The sequence below is a fragment of the Rhipicephalus sanguineus genome, chromosome 9 (genome assembly GCF_013339695.2).
Source record: "Rhipicephalus sanguineus isolate Rsan-2018 chromosome 9, BIME_Rsan_1.4, whole genome shotgun sequence".
Taxonomy (NCBI): domain Eukaryota; kingdom Metazoa; phylum Arthropoda; class Arachnida; order Ixodida; family Ixodidae; genus Rhipicephalus; species Rhipicephalus sanguineus.
Window position 1 is genome coordinate 57,362,308 of NC_051184.2, and position 8,542 is coordinate 57,370,849.

Sequence of the window (8,542 nt, forward strand, 5' to 3'; positions counted from 1 at the left end):
TTCGGGCACGCATTCTCGATAGACATCAGTAGAAGACCCGTATATTCCTGTACGTGCTGTGCACTCACCGCTTAATTCGCGTGGAGACGGCAGGCATCACGAAGCTTCTTTCGCTTCTAGAAGCGCCCTGGAGTGAGATTTCTTCCAAAAGAGTTAGCTGTCAGTGCTGCTTCATATAACATTACAATTTGTTTGCATCGCATTCACTGCTTCGCTTTTGGCGGGGGAACTGTGAATTTTTATATGCAACACAAGAATTTCCTCTCAAGTAAAGCGAACCATGGGTACCATGCACAATATCACACTAAGTTTCATTGCACAACTTGATATTTATGTTAGCTTTCTCTGTGGCCCTCTCACGCCTCTCATGTTGCCTTGCGAAAATTCTTGCTTGCCTGATGCGATGCTTACAATGAAATAAAGTGAAGCTAATTATGCCATGATATTACACGATATTCCCGTTTCCTGTAGGGTGAGTTATCAGTGTACGTTGAAGAACACCTGTTGGTCAAAGTTTCCGACACTCTCCACTGCAGCGTGCCTCATTATGACTTCATAGTTTTGGCACGAAAACTCGATATGGTATTATTATTATTGAATTGTACGGCTGCGATCTAAGTGGAAATGTTAATAAGTGAAATGTAGAAATATCGCGAAGCACTTGTTATCACGCTCGTAGATCAATTGTTAAAATAGACAAGAACATTTTGCCAGAACTGAGCAGGACGTGTCACATTGCTTTAACCTGTCATTTGAAGAACGCGATCGCTTGGAAATGGAAAAAGTGTCATTTTTAGCCGCAGTGCTGTAAGAACCTTTTTTTACGTTTCTAGTCAACGCTGCAGCGCTGGTAGGAGGCATCCGTGTTTTGACCATGTGAGTATTTTGCTGCTAATTCTTTGTTATGTTCCTCGTAAACATCACATTTCTGTTCCCGATATGAAAAAGTAATAAAGCCAGTTCCACGATCATGAAACTTGAGTAAACATAGCAGCTGGAAAGCACGTGTGCGTCATTGCTTGGCGAACACATGTAAAGTTGTTTCTTCATCGTTAGCCTTCTTCTTTTGTCTATGATATTTCTTTCTTTTAGGGGCGAAGCTCCTTAAAGCGGCACCCGTTCGTCCCCGTCGTAGTACGTAACCAGTCTTAACGCTAGTACCAGATCTTGACCTCCAAGGTGGTTCCCGTGGGAGATTTCTCCTGTGCGTTGTTGAACAACAAAAATTCGCAGCGTGCGCGTTAACTAAAAGCCGAATTCTTCTGTCTCTCATTCCCCATTAGCAGCCATTGGCATGTTCCAGTAGGAAACGTTAGTAAAAGTAGAAGTGTAAGTGTTAGCTAAAAGCCGACTTCTTATGTCTCTCATTCCCATAAGCAGCCATTGTTTACCTCCAAGGTAGTGCCTGGTGAGATTTCTCCTGTGCGTGATTAAACAATAAAATTTTTGTTCAAAACGCCGTTGATTGATGAAATAAACCAACGAAAGACGCCAGATGTTTTCTAAAAGCAAAACGAAAAGACGCCAGGTGTTTCTAAAGCAAAACGAAAAGACGCCAGCTACTTAACGAAAGACGCCAGATGTTTTCTAAAGCAATGGTTTTCTAAACAATGAAAAATTCACAGCGTACATGTAAAATTAAAGTGAGCTGCAAGTCGTCATAACTCTCATGGAACTTTTAGTATAAACGCGCCCGATCTCACGTCGGGTGATGATGTACTGGGCAGAATTCACGGAAGATTCACGGTTTACCGATGAACCTCCGCAGCTTCGCCCACTCATCATCATTCACTCCGCGGATATGCTGTGATTTTTTTAACCTCTATACACATTTTCTTCTTTCTTTCATCTTGCACTTATCTCCTTCTATATCACCCTGTCTCCCGATTTCCCTCTTCGTAACCCTCATATCGCTCCTCCTCACTCTCACTTCTGTTCGCCTCTTTTACAGCGAAAGCTGTTCTGAGATGACAAGGGCCGTTTTTGGCGCCGTAGTTGTCCGCCGTCGTGCCGCCGGTGTCCGTAACAACTATCGCTCGAAATAAGAAAAAAAAAAACGAAATAAGAAAACAATTTCCAGGATGGAACGAGGTTCGAACCTGGGCCGTCTGCGTGGGAGCCCAGTATTAGACCTAAGAGTCATGCCGGTGCTTGAAACTGCGTTGCAAAAAGACACTATACAGGCTTCACGTCGCGAAGTAACCACATTAACACATGTAATGTAGCGTGGTAGAAGAGTAAAATAACAACCAAGCGTCACACAACGCGAATTTTGTAACCAAACGTCACACAATGCGAATTGCGCAACGAGTGGGTTGTTGAATGATTCCAACTCATTACAAAGGGCTCTCCCATAATACATAATCAGCCACAGCATCAACAAAGTGCACATAATGCCTTAAAGATGTTTAGCGGGTACCACGATTCTCCGCAGAGTGAAGAAAAATGAAATAGTGGCTGCTTCCCTGCTTCAAAAAAATTATGATTATTTATAGCGTAGTGGGTTCCTCGCAAGTGCACTTCTATTGGTTGCCATGGAAGCCCATAAGACTCCCGTGATCCACTTCCTCGAGGTCTCAATAAAGTTTATTCGCTCTCTCTCTCTTTCTCACGTTAACGTATGTTATAAAGCGTGGCGGGAGAGTTCAATAACGACCGGGCGTCACACAATGCGAATTACGTAGTGGGTCTTTTAAAGCATCCAACCCATTACCAATGGCTCAGCCATAATTCTTCATCGTCATCAACCATCGCATCAAGTAAGTGCATATGATGCCTTACAGATGGTAGCTCGCTTCTCCGCAGAAACGAGTAATCTCGTGGTGGGTGCTTTGCAACTTCCCAAAAATTATGATTTGTGGCGTAGTGGGTACTTGTATTAGTAGCCACAAGAGAGTTTATAACGGGCTCTAGAAACGCTCGTGGAGCGTGACATGTAAACCATGCCATACATGGCGTACATGTCATTATTTTCATGTTACCACCTGTAGTTTAGATTCGTCATACAGTCGTGGTATGTCATACTAAATTTAGTGTACATCCCATTAACGAAACGGCCAGGAGAGCACATAATCGTGGGGAGATAGATAGATAGATAGATAGATAGATAGATAGATAGATAGATAGATAGATAAACAGACAGACAGATAGATAGATAGATAGATAGATAGATAGATAGATAGATAGATAGATAGATAGATAGATAGATAGATAGATAGATAGATAGATAGATAGATAGATAGATAGATAGAACTTGGTCTTGAACTTGGTCACCTGTGTGGATAACTATGGTAGCACAAGGTAACAGTATACAAGAATACGGAGACACACACAACCCTACATTTGCAACTTCCAACCTTCTGCTACCATAGTTATCCAGGAATACCTTAGGAACAAACCCACCTCTACTCAACTCGGTCAAGTACAGTGATTTGACGACGGCCAAAACGACATTTGGAGTAGTTCTACTGTAGACCAGCGTTGCGGAATACCTCGGGTTAGTGGAGAGCCGCTCAAAAAGGTTTGCGAATGTTTGTGAAAAAATGATCATATCATCCAGGTAAAACGAGCAAGTTGACCACTTGAAGTCCCGTAGAAGAGAATCCATTATGCGCTCAAAGGTGGCGGGCGCATTTGAAAGCCCAAACGGCATGACTTTAAATTCGTAAAGCCATATGGGGTTTCAAACGCGGTTTTTTTCGCTCTTGTGGATTAACAGCTATCTGCCAATAACCAGATCGAAGGTCAATGGATGAGATCAAATTGGCGAATGAAGGCAATCAAGTGCATCATCTATGCGTGGCAAGGGGTAAACGTCCTTATTAGTGACCTTGTTGAGGTGTCTGTAGTCGCTGCAATATCTCCATCTATTGCCCTTGTTCTTGACAAGCACGACAGGAGATGTTTTCTTGCTTAAAACAAAAAAGTAATTTGACAAAACTTTCTCAGTCAGTAGGCAACTAATTTTACTAGTTAATGCACTCTTTACCATAATTTTACTAGGACCACCTCAATGTTAAATTTACGACTAATCATGTGCAAAAATGAGTTTTTTCCAACATTGCCGCCGGCTGACAAACAATTTCAGGCCGTATACGTCTCAAACTATTTTCGGGCTACAGTAAAATTTTCTGGCAATCAGTTAAACAAAATATTGCTTTTCACTGAATGTCTCCTTTCTATGAAAAAATCCCCAATATTGTCCATATTTAAGGCCGCATAAGAAACCCACGAAAGCGTAAACGTTCGTGAAACTTATTTTAAGTGAGAAGCCTACGACCGTGACGAAGGGAAAAATTTGTTCTAGCCCAATGTACGAAGAAATTTTTTAAAACGCATATTACGAGCCATAGTTTCGAGCTCACCGAAAAATTTCACATGCGGTTTGCGGCACTGAAAAATTGTTTTAGCCAAAGATATTTTGGCTGTAGACTTCTGGCTTTGGATAGACAGTCCTCAATTTTTTTCATTCTAATCGCCGGTGATCGAGCGCCAAGGCTGGGACAGTTGGCGTGGAGTAACCCAAAGAAAAAAAAACAATTCTTAAGCCAGTTATATTCAGCGCAGCTTGGAACCATTTTTCAGCGGAACTGTAAGAGGAACACATGCTCGACTGGTGGCTTCCTTCAGAGAGAAGAAAAATAAAACCTGTGACCTCCTCTGAGGACCTGATGGCGGAGCCATGACGTTACACCATGATGTCATTAATCAAGGTCGTCCATCGGTCATACGTGGGCTTATTCATGGGACTGCACAGAGAACTCACGTTAAGCTATACGCATGTAGTTTGCATTTAGCCATGTCAGTGATCTGACTATGAAGTGTAGGCGCTGCGTTGGCGCGGTCGTGCGTGCCAAATATGAGCCGACGGCACATTCTGAGAACGTCGGCTGTGTAGCGCGCTTTTCAAGGACGTTCACGAGAGCAGAAGCACGACGGCGCCCGTCAGCTTCGTTGGTCAAGCACCTTCACAGTGTGCAATGTCTCCACGTTTCGTCACTGCGTAAACAAAAACAGGCGAAAATAAACGCCCTTCCCCAAATACGCTGCATGTCGGAACGTCTTGACGAAGCTACAACACCGAACATTGCCCTGATCCGAGGGTTCGAAAACGATCTGATTGCTACCATTACGACAGTCGGCGATAGGAAGCTACTATAGATAACGATCCTGCATAAATATGCAAAGCTATGCGTGCAGAGACATCTCACCGGAAGTCAGGCGGGCGGTACTGAAAGCGAAGAAATGTTCATGTCATTCGGCTTAATACATTCAATCGACCGCAATGACGCTCCTTACACTAGTAGCCTTCACAACCAATGCGTTAAAAATACCTGTGGAACAGGCATCATACCGGGCTCACCACCTGACCTCGACCACTCGAGTCACAGGCCTTTCGATTGTTCACTGACATTATCCAACGAGCAAATTTGCATGTGTATTTTTGATACCGCGAACTACTATGCCTAAGGACATTAATTTCAAACAACAGAAGATGACTCGAAGGAAAGTGCAGGGTACGTTATTTTTGGTAATTATGACATAGAGGGGAGGGAATTAAAATGGACGAAGAGACAACTTGCCGCCGGCAGAGACGGAACCTGCAACTTTCAAATAACGCGTCCGCTGCTCTTTTTGTCTTTTCGTCCACTTTAATGTCTTCACATTTATATCACAACTAATACAAATAACGTCCCCTATACTTTTCTTGGCTTCAATGACGGTTGGTAGTACTTAATGTTGTGTCGAAGAAAGAGAACGAGCCCTTAAAATTCGCCTTAATTCGTTAACGCCTAGAACATGTTTTCTAAATTTAAAAAAAGTTGTTGTACCGTTGCTAAACAACTCCTTGAAATGAACCACTTTGAATAGCCTTACATAAGAGCAACTGCTCAGCCGCCGTGCAGCTTTCGCCTTTTAAAATGGCGGTTATGCATATAAACGAAAGGAAGAGTGATATTTAAGGTTAACAGAGCGAAAAGAACACACGGCGAAGAGGAAAAAGACTGGACAAGCGCTGACTTCCAACTGAATTTTTATTGACAAGCATGCCCGGGCGAGCAGAAAACAATCGGAAACAGGAGGTGAAAACATAAGCAAAGATATGAAACAACTATACATCAACTATCACTGAGCCTGCTACGCCGACTCGCTTTTTCCTGTCCGCCGTGTGTTCTTTTCGCGCTGTTAACCTTAAGTATGCACAACCAACTAGCCCAGTCAGCCACTTTATTAAGAGTGATATGTCGGCTTTTCTGGTTAAAGGGTGGTTGGTGATGCATCCGCTAACGTCTCTTTCAGTGGTGCGGCAACAACGGCGGTAACGCCTTTCTCTGCCCGAAAAACTGCACGTGTCCACGAAATGGTTTTGGAGGGCATACGGGAGCACAGTGTGTGCCCGAGTCTTAGGAAAGAACATGTAACGAAAGAATTGTTCAATAAACAATCACAGGACATGCATTGATAGCGCGAACTACTATGCCTAGGGACATTAATTGCAAACAGAAAATGACGCGAAGGAAATACAGGCTACGTTATTTGTAGCAATTATGACATAAAGTGGATGAAAAGACAACGTGCCGTTGGCATAGACCGAATCTGCAACTTTCAAATAACGCGTCGGCTGCTCTTTTTGTCTTTTCGTCCATTTTAATTTCATCACATTTATATCACAACTAATACAAATAACGTCCCCTATATTTTGCTTGGCTTTAATGCCGGTTGGTTGTAAATAATGTTGTGTCTAAGAAAGAGAACGAGCCCTTAAAATCCCCCTTAATTCGTTAATGCCTAGAAGATGTTTTCGAAATTAAAGAAAAACTATTGTACCGTTGCTAAACAACTGGTTAAAATGAAGCACTTTGAATAGCCTCACATAAGAGCAACTGCTCAGCCACCGTGTAGCTTTTGCCTTTTAATGTAGTCGTTATGCAGATAAACCTAAGGGAGAGATGTATGTCGGCTTTTCTGGTTAAATGATGGTTGGTGATGTATCCGCTAACGTCTCTTTCAGTGGTGCGGCAACAACGGCGGTAACGCCTTTCTCTGCCCGGAAAACTGCACGTGTCCACCAAATGGTTTTGGAGGGCATTATGGAGTGCAGTGTGTGCCCGAGTCTTAGGAAAGAACATGTAACAAAAGAATTGTTCAATAAACAATCAAATGACATTCATTGATGACTGGCAGCTTTTATTTCTCTTGCTAGAAGCACGCTTCATCGATTTTAGCAGAGATATGTGACGGTCAGCAGAGAGCAACGATTATGCATGACACATGTCTGGCGAAATATGCATTTTTGTGGAAAAAACAGCGATACGCATACGCGAGTTTGTGTTGTTAGCAGCAAGATGAAAAGTTGGGTCAGTTGGTTAACGTTCATGTTTGAAAAATTTGGTTGAAGCGCACCGAAAAAAAAAACCGACTACAAGAAGCAGACAGGACAGCGCTTACACTCACAAGTAAAGCTTTATTATTCAGAAAAAGTATATAACTCAGATACATTATCAATAGGTCAATAACATTTACTCCCATTATCAAGAACACTGTTCCTTATAGGGAAGAAACTCTTTGTGGATCTTAACACGTCTAGAAGTTGCTTGGAAGGTTTTACGATTGCTCTACTTCGGTAAGAAATGATTTTTCAGAAACGGTAGGTGTCACGAATTTAGCGTATAATAATAATAATAATAGTACGTTAAGAAGCATATTTCTGACCCGCCGAAGTTGTCTAGTGATAATGGTGCTATACGGCCGACTCGAAGGTCGCGGGATGAAGTCCCGTCCGCGGCAGCAGCATTTCGCTGGCGGTCAAGTGTTAGAGACTTTCCTACTTAGGCTCAGGTAAACGTTGACGAACACCAGATGCTGAAAATTTTTCGAGCCCTACACTACGGCGTTCCGAACACTCATATCGTGGTTTTGGAACGTGAAACTTCAGCAATTATTATTAGCAAAGATATAGCTTGGTAGGAAGAAAGCAGCTGTACATAAATGTCACGGTTTCACCGCAAGGGCGAAGCAATGAATGCGATAGCGAGAAATTGAAATGTCACAAGAAGAACCAGAAGCAGCTCGATACTTGCAGCGTGCCGCTGAAGCACAAAGACGGACGCCTTAAATGAACGCACAGGCATGCACAGGGCAAGCGTGAGCTAACAACTGTCACATTTGTTACGCCTATGTGCTTAAGCAACACGCTGCAAGTGTGGACAATGGAGGATCAGACGCTTGCTTGCTTGCTTGCTTGCTTGACCCTTAATTCTTGGCTCTTACCCACTGCGGGGATTGGCCATAAAACCGGCGCTTCATATAAGTGGGAAAATTTAGAATTTAGACGCTCTTAGATATTTCTTCGTTTAAAGGGACCGACAACTGATTTTCCTCGACCCAGTTTTTTTACGGCGCGACAGGAAACTCACCCTTCGTAGCGTTTGTAGCTGCAGTGGTTTGTCCGAAAAGCACGTAGTTATTTTATAAGCAGTATTTTTGAATCTGAAAGGCTCCAAACAGGCATGGAGGCTTGCTCCAGCAACGCTGAGAATTG

General features: G+C 42.9%; 1 long non-coding RNA gene across 1 annotated transcript; it reads left to right on the forward strand.

Moving 5' to 3' along the window:
- The first annotated feature begins 607 nt into the window (after positions 1-607).
- Positions 608-7,179, forward strand: LOC119404148 (uncharacterized). Its single transcript, XR_005186188.2, has 2 exons — positions 608-876; positions 7,013-7,179. It is a non-coding gene; the product is annotated as an uncharacterized LOC119404148 (long non-coding RNA).
- The last annotated feature ends 1,363 nt before the right edge of the window (positions 7,180-8,542 follow it).